Genomic DNA, 15,190 nt, shown 5'->3' with positions numbered 1-15,190 from the left:
ACTTCGGAACTTTTTAAATAAAGGAGCAACATTTTATTTTCTTCACATTACTTGTGGAGTTAGAGAATCGATCAATTTTATTGATGTTGGATTTCTTTCATGACATTTTACGTGTACTGCTAATGATAAATTAATGAGTACTCAGAAGATATGGATTCAATCAATTTAAGAAATGTACTCGTACCTAAATATAAGAAAATTGCGGGTTTTGACTCCATTTTTCGGTAGTTAAATTTTCAATTTTTTTCTATGGGTAACGCCAGTTGGTGCTGTGAGTTGCGTCCACAAATTGCTAATTAACCCTACTTGGCTGACACGTTAATATAAGGAAATTTTTAAAATTCCGATATACCTACATCTCCACAACATTCATATTTTGTTAGAAGTTAGAATTTCGGAAGAAAAAAATGTCATGTCCGAGGAATCTACACTCATGTCTCAGTTGATTTTCCCCTCAGAATAATATGCTGCCCCGAACGGAAGAGTTCGTAACAATAATAATTGATTAAACATAATATTATGGAAACCCAGCGCTCGAAATGGAAAAATTTACGAACCGGAGCGCTCGACTCATTTTCTGAAGATATTGACATAGTTAAGTATCAAATTTTATGTGTGTTATAGAAATAGGTGTGTTAGATTTTTTCGTTATATGGACTGTCTAGCTCAGACGCTGAAATAATTTTTCCACGAGACAGAGCGATAACTTTACCGATTTAACGAACCGGAACAGCGCCCGGTGCGCTCCGGTCCATTTCGAGCCCTGCCCGAAACAGTGGTATTTATTGCCCACGCGCCAGATAGATAATCATCTGCAAATACATTAATTATGCATTTTTTAATTACCACACTGGACAAAACAAAGAGCGAGCGAATATAACACACTTAACAATAATAGTACAGATTACCATAGGTTTCATGTTATACTTTTTTGCGAATTCTCGTGGATCTTTGCCGGGTCCGGTTGGGAATAACTGTCATTCTGATAAGAATTACTTCTTCAACAGGTATTAGAAATGTATTGAATACGTTTGAATACTTTTTATAATTTGAAGTGATATGTTATAAAACGAAGCCATTTATCCAAATTTACACTTTGTTCAAGTAAACCGAGTTTTGTCATTTCATTAACTTTACTGTTGGCCTCCGTTGCATCCGACCTCGACGTGGTCCGGTCTTCCGTACAACTTCGTTAATCCTTCATGCAGAATTGTTAATAATTGAATTCAGTATTAATATACCAACTTTATAGACACCGTGTAAAAGACTAATCCCAGAATTGAATGCACAAGATGCACTCGGAAAACGATAATGCTTCGCTTGAAATCGTTGCGTGTGTATATTATTATGTGTGCATTTATAAACTATGACATCATCGAGAGTTTTCGTTTTGCAATAACAATATTATTAATACAAGCTTTTATTTTGTTTTTTTGCATGTAAACGGCCTCCGGCCATCTTGTTTAATAGGTCAGTGTTGCTATTTGTAAATAATAACAGCAAGAATCGAGGAAGCTGTAGTTGTTAAAAAGTGATTTTATATATTTTTTGTACATAATGCAAACGATTTATCAGTTTGTTTAGATTTGGCTGTCATTTTTCACTACACTTCGAATAAGTCCATTTTCAAAATATAACATCTGAAATTTTATATTGATGATATTAAGAGAAAGAGAAGACACATTTGAAATGTGGTACTGAAGACATATCTTGAGAGTCTCATGGAAGTCGGGACGATAAACGAGTCCATTGTCAATGAGCTATTCAGTGATACCCAACCTCTTGAAGCATTTGTAAAATCTCGGAGAACCCCTACATGGCTGTTACATTTTATGGTATACAAGGGTAAATTATAAAATAGTAGAAACTGACCCATATATTGGCATCCGCCACCCTTAAGAAGATTCAAAATGTCACCCCACACTATTTTTAATCCCACATGATAGGCAAATTCATTACCTACTACATACATTGTATTTATTTGTAGTGTTTAGCAGTCTAGCTTAAACTGGATATATGGAAATATAAACACTGACACTAGTAATTAAGGAAAAGGAAAGGAAATTATGATCTAATAAATTGTAATAATAGCTGAATAACTTTTTAATTTTTCAGATCGAATTTGGGAGACAGAGATAAAGTTTTTCATCTGGATCGACGAACAAAATCAGAGAGTGTCGTAGTTAGTATTTGAAGAAATAATTCATCATCATCTTTCTCGGTCATGAAGTCTCGATGAAAAATCAATGTATTTATTTATTTAAAAACAAAATATTGTGGTCATAATAAATCAGAATTCAGAACGTTTACACATGAGATGTAAGCCGAAAAAAAATCATTCTAATCAAACGAGTTAAATAAGAATATATATACCTCGCATCCCTCGCGAATAGTGCCTGATAAGTCTGACACAAGGAAGCTGTTCTGCGCATCTATTATAAATACACAAGACTGCTTTCGGCCGCTACGGCAGCTATGTAGGGTAGGTTTGTATCGAAGTATTAGCACTTATTGTAACTAACAATTACAATAAGTTAGCCGCCTAAACAGTCAAAACTGCCTATCCGCTCTAAAATTTAGCATAGCCAAGAGAGGTGTTGTTAAAACATAGCACTTATTGTACCAATTACAACTAACTTATCGTAATTGTTACAATAAGTGCTAATACTTCGATACAAACGTACTCTAGATAGCTGCTGTAGCGGCCAAAAGCAGTCTTGTGTATAGAATAGATACGCTGATCCTGAAGATCATAGTTGCGACCACGTAGGTATGTGACGGGCACATATAATTTCAAATTCTTTAGAACGTCAGGATTGGAAACCATCCCACGTGAGAGCAGGCAAAAACGTCTTTGAGAGAGTGAAAAGCGAGCATGTCTTGAAGAAACGCGGTCGGAAAATGATCGTTTGTCAAATTATCGAAAGGAAAGTAGTTATATTATTATAGACACCAAAGAAATTTTCTATTTAAAAAACTGTAAAATAAACTTGTAGGAAACTTCATACAACAAGCTTTAACATAATGAAAAAATGGCCATTCAGTATTCTTTCCAAGGATATAATATACTATAGGTATTAGTTAATTGAGTTAAGATTTGCTGCTAGCCTATACAATTATTATGATGCACAACATTTGCAATTTAAACAGATTTTTATTGTTAAGAAACAATGGCTCCATTGTATCTAAATATTAATTGAAATACCAATAACAAAATGCTTTTTTGTGTGTTGGAGTCGTAAAATGGACAGTATGATGGGTAACTACACAAAGAATCATAATATAAAAACATATTCAATATACGGAAAGTCCGTGTTGAAAATCGGGACCCGAGATCTAATGATCATGTAGGTAAGTACATATTATAATATGCCATCACTCACAAAACACCCAGTTTGACACCGATCAATGGGACTTTTATATTATCTTGAGGGGTGGTTTTGAATTTGGTAGCCATAATAGTGCAGGAAATTCCAATGGTTTTGTGGTAGGTCGGTTTACACAGACAACAAAACATCAGGTCCTCACAAGGTGTCTCCTACGCAATTCTACGCATGCAGTTCACCAAATCACAGTTCGTCTTGAGCTGTTGTATTGGAAAGAGATGGCTGTATAGCATGACCCCCACATACTGAAGCGGGCCCCCAGGCTAGGATCTTTGGCAAGCCCCCCTGCCTATCACTAAGGATAAAGGCAGTGGGACACTCTACAGTAACGTTTTCTACATGGTGTATAGTGTACACGGTAAAATTAATGTGTAGGTATATTTAGTGTTTTGTAGTATATTTGTTTGACCTTTTTTTACTATTAGAGAGAATTTGTGAATTTTTGTTTATATCACTTATCTGGTCGAGACTCGCCACGCCGGGCCTCCAGGCTAGAGCCCTGTCAGCCCCCCCCCCTTGTGGGGGCCATGCTGTATAGCATTGAGATCAATTTCAACAAATAAAATACCTATTTTTTAGCTCAAAATGTGCTACGGGATGGGAGCATTAATTGTCTGATAACATTTTAAATAACAAGTAAAACAACACTGCACACTTTTTTCCCTACGCGCAAGCTTACCGTGGTGGCTCACGTGCACTCACGTGACATGATCGTAATATGTTTAATATGAAACCGGCACTGCGTTCAAAAGCTGTAATGATAGAATTCATTCCTTTTTTTGCCGCCCTTTTATAATTTGCTGAGCAACGCATGGCCTTCCTGCAGGCACGTGACGTCACTGCTGGTGAGTTTCGTGCAAGATGGCTCCACGTGATCAGAATTTTTCGCACGTCAGGGCAAGCCTACCGGTCATGAAAATAAGTAAGAATTTCCTTCTAGTACCAGCGCATCTATTCCGAGGCTGCTATCGACGACTATCGAGTATAGTTTATCATATTTATGTATTGAGATATTATAAAAATAGTTACCTACAATAAGTTAGCCGTTAAAACTGTCAAACTGTCTATCTCGTTCTAAAAGTTAATATAGCCAAGAGAGGTGTTAAAACATAGCACTTTTTGACAGCTCAGTTGGTTAACTTATTGTAACAATTAACCGCAGCCTTGTGTATAGAATAGATGCGAAGACAGAGTTGAATTAAATTGCTAAGCGGTTATTGATAAATAAGAATGACATCACTGATGCTACCGCATACTATGATGTAGGTCTAACTTTTCATAAATAATAGTAAGATATTAGTTATTTTTGTTTTCTTTTGTTTTGTTGGCAATAGGAGGAGAGATGTGCCTTTATTAAGAAGAGGACGATATGCCTTTTTTAAAGTCAGAAAAAGAAACAAGATGGCTGATAAAGATTGCATAATGACGTAGACGTTATACAGGAGCAAAGTCCACATACACTTTCGGTCAAGTATACAATACATGAGCTATATCAATATTTCATTAAAAATATTTTCGATTATTTTTGATCAATTTTCCATTAATTGTCAGTGGTTTCTTGTAAATAACCATACATTGCTTCCATTCTTTAAATTGACCAGTGCTCGAAATAGAAAATCTTACGAACCGGAGCGCTGAATAATCATGCAAAAATATCAAATTATGTTAAATATTTTTCGGATATCATAAGGTCGACATGCCTAATAATCCGGGTTTCATTTATACCTGAAGGGGCTCTGCGCTAATACACATTACCCCCTCCCCCCAATGCAACATTAAAATGTAGTTTTTTTTTAAATGGGTACCTACTTATTTTTCGTCAATTTTCTTAGAATTAGGCTCTTATCTTCAAAATTCTAGAAGCTCGTACATTTGTGTATTTCTTCGCTGCAAGGTTCTTTTGTGATTTTTTTCAGGTTCCGGAGACCTACTAATTTAAGGTTCTGGACCTGTAGCCCCTTTAGCCCTTTTTGTAAACACATCTGAAGTCCAAACAGCCTAGATTATAAACTTTGCAGGACTATTCACTAAAAAATAACATAAACACGTTAACAGCGCCGCAGGCGAATTTTTTTCCCACGAATCAGTTCTTTAAAAACTACATACTTACATGCAATATTATCTCAATAACATGAAACGGAACGCAATTTTCAAAGAAGCCACGAGCCGGAACGGTATCTTTTAGAATTTCACGAGCAGGAACGGCGCTCCGGTGCGTTCCGGTCTATTTCGAGCCCTGAAATTGACAAAACAGAACTCAATATCATGAAATCCCTTTGGGTTTTGGAAAATTCGTTTTTAATTTTCCGTACTGAGTCCTATTTGTATATTCCCGTATTTTCTTTCAAAGTGGTTCATTTTCCTCTTTTTGTAGAAGGTCGCATGAATTTATTAACCAGGATTAACAAATTAAATAACCGGGATGTCATTCCTTTAATCTTCTTAACTACTACCACACATCCGTTTTAATTACTATTCTTTTGGTGAATATTCTCATAATTTTTAATAATATGGTTAATGAATAATTTAACATTGCAACTTATTTGTTTACGCCTATCACTAATTATTTCACTGGAAATTAGGGATTCACACCACCAATGTATCTGGAATAATCACAACTAACCAATTATAATGTAATTCTTACTATAATATAAAATTAAATGAACGACTCACTTCATGATGATAACTTAATTTTGTGTACTTTTTCCGTCCTGTATCGTCAAACTCTAGCATTCCGTGATTCAGAACAATGTACCTAAGCTCTATTCAAGTATTGTGTTTTATTGTCCTCTAAATCTGTATTAGTTATTAAATCAAATACAAGTGTATCATACCTGCAAGGTGGATATTTTGGTTTTTATTTAAATTTTAAATAGTGACTTGATAACATGTGATAATTAACGAAACGTCCATCTTTATATTATTACCTGGCATTGGTCTCCGGTTCCAATATCTAAATTGGCTTCAAAGGGGGACGCCAAGAAGACAATTCAAGCCAACCCATCACAAAATCATGATAAACGGTCATATTTTCGTAGTCTAATACACTGGCGTCATCAAAGTTGGATAAGAGACAACCCTTTCCATTACAAAACGTTTTTGTCTCGAGAATTCACAGCGGTTTTTATTATTCAAATACATCTGCTTGAAGAAGATTTATTTTTATTAAGTTGGTTCAATGAAAAGTATTCACAGAATATACATCAGCTTCACGTAGTGACGTCCCTAGCCAAAATGCCGCCCCGTTCCCTATATTTTTTTCAAACCAAATATATTTAGAATGCCGCCCTCTCTTATGTTTAGTTTCAAGCAATCTACATTATTCGATAGGTGCCTACTTACCTTTTTTATTATTTATTTTCGGCTATATTAAATCGACAAATACACCAAAAATATTTACATATACATAATTATACATTATTTATTGAGAATTAGAACATTTTCAGCCGAAACCACACTCTGCTGACAGGTTTGACGGTACATTTGTGAAAATTTTATCTGTGAGATAAATTGACATTACTTATTTAAATTAATTGCAATTGTTTTACTGTCAAGATTATTTTATGCTTCGATTGTAGTTTAAACTAAGATGCCAATTCCTAATGAAGCGATCGCATCATCTGCTTAATGGAAAAACCGGTCTCAAAAATTGTAATATTTGTATTCGTTCCTTCATTCGCCGCCCTTTATAATATGCCGTCCGTATGTAACGCATAATCCGCCTACCACCATGGGATGTCACTGGATTCACGTCAAAATAATATTGAAAGACATTATGTTAGGCCTGTTGTTAAAGTGGCACATAGTTCACCTTTCGCGAATTATAAAATAATACGGTATGAGTCTCAATGTGAGTCACCGGCCGTACGTTTTCGACGATGGTGGGGGCAATTTTCGTTACGTCGTTGCCAGTGTTGCCAGTCATCGACCATAAAAAAGAAAATTCATTACAGAATCCATGACCAACGAAATTTGAATTGGATTTTATTTGTCTTCTTGGAGCGGAAAGTAAGATTATCGAACTACATACTCTCTGTAGTATCTGGAGGACCTCTTGACACGATGTTGATAAATTCTGGCGACTCCAAGTAGCAATGGCGTACCGTGGGGGTAGGAAAGTTAGCGAGCGAAAGTTAGAGAGGCGGCATTTAATAAAGGGCGGTAAATGAAGGAACGAATACAAATATTTAAACTTCTGAAAGCAGTGACAGTTTTTCATGAAGCGGAATCAAAGTAACCGATGTCTAAAATATATCAATGGTTTTGTTGACTCGCCAAACCTACTCGAAAGGGTGGGTTTCCATTGTACATCAAGATTTACGCGAAACCAAGCGTTGTACCATGTCAGTCGTAGTGAGTCTAATTATGCACGAATCTCTTTTATTCGGCGCTCTTGTTTAAATTACAATATGTATTTTTCCACCGTTGATCCTTTCAATAATTCACCTGTTTCGTTTAAAACGTTTCGTTTCTCCAAAATGTTGTATAATGGACATTGATCGAATTTTTAAATGTATGTTTTTTTTCCTTTCTTATTATTCTCTTTTTCTGTTCTATCTTACATAGTACAAATGCTACAAATTTCAATATTTTTAACACTCATATAGGTAATATAGATACATAGGTATAGGTATATTTTGAAGAACGTTCCTTTTTTGTCAATAATTATTCATTATTCTTCCTCATTTTACAACGTTTTTATTAGCTCGATTTGTTCGGTGGTTGTTTATCCAGTACATATCTTGCAATCGATTGTTAACTAACTTCCCGACTAGCTAGACATTTGAAACTTTTAGAATATATCAGAACACGATGCCAATGCATTCTTTTAATACTTTTAGCCATCTTTAAGTAGAATTGAATTAATTTTCACTTAATTCTGTTTTGTATGAAAAGTTATTTCGGAAGAAAATACTATTATTGGTTGCTAAGGGGATGGTCCTAGCAACTCAATTATTAATATATATGTGCGTTAATGTGGAATTGAATATGAAATGTCAAAATGACATTTCAGTATTCTATATTTATTCAGTATTTCTATTAAGTACAAAAAAAAGTATTTAAGTTTATATGATTCAACAGAAAATTAAAAAACGTGGTATATAAAAAGTTTTTTTTATCTTGTAATTATTTAATATATTATAATATTTAGCCATCTTTAAGCAGAATTGAATTCATTTTCAGTTAATTCTGTTTTGTATGGAAAGTTATTTCAGAAAAATCCGAAAAAAGTAAAAGACTATTATTGGTTGCTAGGTTCTGGGGTCCTAGCAACTAAATTATTTCAAAATGAAATGTCAAAATGACATTTCAGTATTCTATATTTGTTTGTTTTTTATTTAATTCATATCAAGTACAAGTTTGAGCATATTGAGCATAATAATTCAATAGAAAATTTAAAAACGTAATATATAAAAAGATCTTTTATCTTCTAATTATTTCTTATGTAATTTCTTTATATGTATGTTCTTCTTACTTTCTTACTTTCTTTTCTATTTTGTTAGGCTTAACTATATTATATTTTATATACAAGTATGGAAACTTTGCTGGTTGCAATAACTTTTTACTATTCTATTTTTAAAGATATTTTTGTAATCAAAATGTAACTGTTTGTTTGCAATAAATAAAATTAAAATTTAACTTAACTTTACTGTTGTTGTATCGTAACACCGTATGGTGGTTTATTGCACATGAACATTTTTCACAAGGGGGCCTCCAAACCAGTCAGAGTCTCAGACCTTCACGTCCTAAAACCCACCGCTGTTTGAGAGTATGTTTATTAGAAATTCTCTAATCGTCAGTACATTAAATCTAATCTCAAAAAAATTACATACAAATTTTGTATGTCATTTTTTTCAATGATAAATGTGCATATTATCATAAATTAAAAAGGAAAGAGGACGCCATTCTACGTCTGCTTTATGGCTGCACTTTACCTAGGGACGTTACTGTCAAAGGAGGTACATTATCTGCATACATAATTTTGTTTTTTAGTATATTCTGTTCCACTACTCTCACATTAATTAAATAGAGATTGAGCGAATAGGTTAGGTTAGGTTAGGTTAGGTACCAATAATCTCTTCTTTCTGAGCCATACACGTTATTGGGCGCTTGCAATGATTTCGGGTAATCTAATCTAATCTTCGGGTTCATCTAAGTACTAGGGATAAAATGCTGAGATCAAACCAGTCTCTGAGATTCTTCAGCCAGGGCTTCCTTTAGTGCCTCGCTTATTGGAGATTTTGATTTAAATGATACTGGCTCTGGATAGGAAAAGATGAAGAAAGTTTTTGAAGGAGGTTTTAGGATTCCCCCTGGATTGTTACGCCAATGATGATGATGTAAATGACTTACCATATGCATTTAAATAAACCATACTGAAATCGTCCTAGAATTACTGTCAAATAATAATATTGTAAGGAATTTAAAAAGTCACATGCTTATATTTAGATATATAGATAATCTAAACTCCGTTGGTACCGACCCTGTATTCTGTAATCGTGAAAAAATGTTGGTAAATAATAAATCGCGAGGGATGATGACGTCACCGGGCACTGCCTTAATTTTATTTCGGTAGGGGTGGTTTTATGTTCTATCGACCGCTCTGTCGTCTGAGTTTGGGGGAAAATTGTTGAATCATACCTAGCATTGGTATTTTTCTTGGTAAGCAGGTAGCTAGTACCTAATTGATGTCCTAGCACGATATTATTTCTTTTGGGGAAACGAATCATGTTTCAGTAAGGTCACTTTTCGTAGTAAAAAGTAATTTACTTATTATAAATTAGGCAAAACAACACCAATCATTTTGTTGTACCTATAGACCTGTGGTTTCTCAAACTTTCTTATCTCACGGTGCCTTTTGTGTCTGATGACTATTCCACGATGCACTAAAAATACTAATAAGGAGGGATAGGTGAACCTACTGTGCTCCACGCTGATTCTCAGATCTTGGAATCAATATAGACACAGCTACAAAGTGGGTACCTACCCAAAATTCCGTCACATATTATTAAATTTTGCAGTCTCAAATTCGATGTAAATTCATTACGGACGTACTTCTACTGCATCATTTCGCCATGTTTAATGGATATTTCTTGTCGACCACCCTTAAGCAACGCATTACCTCATAACCACACGGGGCAACACTGCAGCGACCCTCACTTATCCCCAGATCTTGAATCCATCTGAACTTATCATGAAAGTTCACAGTTCCAATTTATGGATATTCGTAATAACTGTTATAACTTATAACCAAAGATATTGAAGAGATAGAGCTTAAATATAAATGAAAGTGATGTCAAAAGGACCACTAATTTGTATACAAACTCTATTTGTATAGTACCTACAAAACGAAAAAACATAGAACATTCGACAACTTTGATTATAAGATAGATCTATCTATAGCTACTAAAAACTTAACTTATTACTAAAAAAAAATTTTTGACCTTGTCCGATCTTAATAAGATCATATGGGCCCCCACGAAGTGAAGGTTTGTATTAACAAATTTGTTTTTACGAGGAATTAATTTTAGCCATTTGCCCAACCTATTAGGTCCAAACTCTGACTCAAACACAAATTTAAAAACAATATGACGTGTATTTGCCAGACCGAGGATTCGAACCTGGGACTCACGACGTTATAGGCCGACGCTGAAGCTGCTCAGCCATCGTAGGCATAATACTAGAATACCTAGTATGCCTTATCTATGTAATTTACTTGAGGGGTGTTGATAAAGTTTGGCAGACAGAAAGCAGGTATAAAAATGACCTCTCAATTTAGTACATCGCTCATATACCTTGTACCGACCTATTCAACAAATTTGATGATAGTAATAAACAAATATGTTTATTAATTAGAAACATAATATTATAATCTTTTGCCAGATACCCAATCTATAATAATACGTAAATGTATTTCAAATATATTTATTATGGAAGGAAATTATAATGTGTATGAAATAAATTTTATAATGCAGCTCGATTGTCACGTCGGATTACGTAACCGAACCAAATTTAGTAACAGGCGAACATAAATGGGTATAGGAAACATTTTATTATTATACCTACCTACCTAGGCTATTGTTATAAATTTTATTCGCAGGATGTCAGTTTAAATGGTTAATCAAGCATTTATGTAGGTATCCCTGTTTGCATTCTGTTAGTAAATTATTGGAAATGTAATAATAATATTTTAAAATAATGTTTATCTGATTGAAACCATTTATATTGCTAGTAAAATCTTGACGACGCAATTTATGACATATCTGGTCCAATCGGTGCAGGCCGCAGGACCAAAGATGGTGAAGAAACCATTCTTCTATTATATTATGAGACCTTCTGTGTTTTCAAAATTGATGAAGCACGTTCCAGTCTGTCGTAAGTATAGGATTGGTTTGTCGAATATCCGTTTTTGTCGAAATCGACCTTTTAATGCAGAATGATTTTTTGTATCTAAATGGACCAGAACCAATCATTTTCTTTAAATTGCTTTGTAATGAAAACAGCATTCATATGCTGTAAAAACAACAATTTAAATACTTTTATGTATTTAAATATAGGATAATCAAATTTGTTTTTCGCCTGCTGAACATTTGACATTTGGTCTATTCGACAAACCAATCCTACAGCGACGCAGTGTCGTCCCATGGGGGTAGGCAGGTGATGCGTTGCTTAGGGGCTGTACATTTAAAAGGGCGGCGAATAAAGGAAGGACAGCGGCGGTTTTCCATAAAACAGAAAGTATCGACATCTTGGTTGATAAAATAATCAATACGCAAAATAACCCTGACAACATAATATAACTATTGTAAAACATATTATTACAATGGCGGTTTCTCGCAAAGGCAACATTTGGTGCCTTCAAATCTGTCAACGCCACATACCTCCGCAGACCCCCACATTTTATAAAACCACCGCTTTTTGAGATTAGATTTCGTGGAAATACTCCAATTATCGGTAGATGGTGTCTTTGTGAAAGATTTTTGATGTATTTGTCAGATTCAATATAATATAAACATGAAATAAAATGAAAACCCGTAAAATAAACATACTTACATACTTATTTAAAATTCTAATAAAGTTTAATAATTGAACTAATTCAAAATAGTTATGCTTGTATATTTCATTAGCTGGATAATTTTTGATTTTATTTTAAATTTAAATATAAACATCAAACAATCTAAAATATTATGTACCTACTTATATTGTTTTATTTCACATTTTGATATTGGCTTGCTATAAACGTCAGTAGGTACTCAGATAAACATCGTAACCGCTTTATTTGAAGATCATTATAATCCTGTAACTTTATGCTTTCCAGCGGCGGGTTTAGCTACGTGCAGGGAGCACCATTCCTGTTCGTACACGGGAAAAAATTATTTGACCGTCTGAGCTAGATAGACCATAATATAATAGAACATCTAACACATTTATTTTCATAAAATACACATACAATTTGATAACTATGTAAATATCTTCAGAAAACTGTCGACCGCACCGGTTCGTAAACTTTTCCATTTCGAGCGCTGGCTACGTGGATATATGGAATAACAGAGTTTGAGACACCCCACTATGAAACATTAAATCCAACTTTCCAAATTCCAACTACCAATATACATACCTATAGGCAAATATAATATCAATGTAGGTAAGTATCTCTTTCTAGAATCATATCCAGTACCTACCCAACTAAAAAATAATTTAATATTTGGTATTGAAGACGACAGAGCTTTGGTTTATAATCTAATGATTTTAAATAAATTTTAATATTTTGACAAATCAATTGCGTTATCTGCGTCAAAGAAAACCGCCGCTGATTCTTTCTACACCTACATCAATATTACATTGCCAAATAATCTAAAATGCTAAGCATATTTAAAAAAAAAAAAAAAAAAAAACTCTTGGTTCAAGTGCATTGTTTGCTGCTTTGCACCATATAGTCGGATATGGTAAATCCATGGTCCCCATAAGGGGGGGGGGTGACAGGGCTTTAGCCTGGGGGCCCGGGGTGGCGGGTTGACCAGATAAATGAGATAAAAAACACATTATAAATTTGCTTTAATAGTAAAAAAAAGTCGCCTGCGGTGCTATTAATACTTCAAGGCCATTAACATTTTAAATTATGTGATTGTATAATATAATTTTTGATTGTTGTGTGTTGATACTCGATACCTCCATAATTAAAGTAGATGTGTTAAAAATACAAAAAATCGCTAGTAATACTCTGAATAGGTAGGTAGGTAGGTACCCTTAATTTTACCTAAAACACATTTTGAAAAACGTTAATGTAGTGCTTCACACTGACTTTAACCTTAGTAATAGTTAGGGAGCCCGCCAAAGATGTATGGGCCATGGGTAAATCCGATAGGTACCTAATGGGCAATTTCTGTGGTGTCCTCTTCCCGTGATGCCATAAGTCAGCGCCATCTTTAGATTAATAAAGCCTGAGCATATCTTTTTGCACAAGCAACGAGTGGTCCACTGTTCAGCTGTCAAAATCAGATCCCAGATTGCTTGGCATATTGATTTGCCATTTCTCGTTTCAAATTGTATTATAAAAAATTCTCAAATCAAACATTGTGTCATTTATAAATAATATACATTCCTGTTATTCATTAGCTGTCAAAGTCAGACTAGTCCTTCACACAAAACCGGTGGTAATATAGATTTCCAAAAAATATGCAGCATTGATCTATGCATTACATTTGTAGAAGGTGTGTTAATGCTAGTGTATTATTTATCATGTAACATACATAACAAACCATTCCTTGTGTGAACACGACGGACGCGTCAGTATGAGCACTCTATAGAAAAATGACAGGGAATGACAGGTCATCCTTAGACAACAATGGGAGGGGCGGAAAAAGTAGGACCAGTCATTGTGAATGTATCGGCTTTCTACTTGAGTCGGCATGCTTAAGTTCCTTAAGGGGACGTTCTACAGAATTGGCCTTGAAAATTGAAAATATGATTTTTTAACATGTGGTCCATAATATCTGGTCTACTAGTTAATATAAAAAGGTCGTGTCAAAGTTGTTTGTGGCAATAAATTTGCTCTATGACTCGATCCGACTCATATTTCATCAGGGCTGTCGAAGACATAAATCGTAAATATTTATAATTTTAAATTTTTATTTATAATATATATTATTTTTATGTTTTGTGCATCTAATGCCGGGTCCACACTGGCAACAAGTTAAGTTGCTAGCAACCTCGTTAGATTTTACGATAATTATGATGATTATCGTAAAATTTCTTAAGCAATTTATGGTAAGTATCGTAAAATTTAATGAGGTTGCCAGCAACTTGTTGCCAGTGTGGAAATGGCTTAATATCCACTGTGGTTCACGTAGTGGCATGGACCTGGGGTTAACTAATTCAGGAAGTCAACACCCATGATAGAATTTTTTACAGTTTTGGTTGCATTATATTCCAAAACTCTTCTGTAAAAATCGTTTCCGATTTTATAAATGAAAATTTCTCGGTGTACATAGTAAACAAACCTACGAATAAAAAAAGACAAGAAGGAACATACTGATTCATGGCAGTAAAATCTGGCAATCAAATTCGCCATTTTGAAAAGCGACGATTTTGCGTAAACAAATATCACGTGGTCTGTACGTGTGCGGCAAACTTCGAATGTGTTTGTAATTTTGTGTATTTTATGTTTGTGTATCACGCATTGTCGGCCATATTTGCCGGCCTTTCTGATTGCCGTGATTTGTACACATCTTCCTTCCTGTCTTTTTTTATTCGTAGAAACAAACAGTATTTTTTATTAGTTATATGAAGTTGGCCTTGAATCT

The sequence above is a fragment of the Rhyacophila brunnea genome, unplaced genomic scaffold (assembly GCF_057557595.1).
Source record: "Rhyacophila brunnea isolate RB1 unplaced genomic scaffold, BYU_Rbru_1.0 scaffold_12, whole genome shotgun sequence".
Taxonomy (NCBI): domain Eukaryota; kingdom Metazoa; phylum Arthropoda; class Insecta; order Trichoptera; family Rhyacophilidae; genus Rhyacophila; species Rhyacophila brunnea.
The sequence above is the reverse complement of the archived record's forward strand: the minus strand, read 5'-3'. Positions refer to the sequence as shown.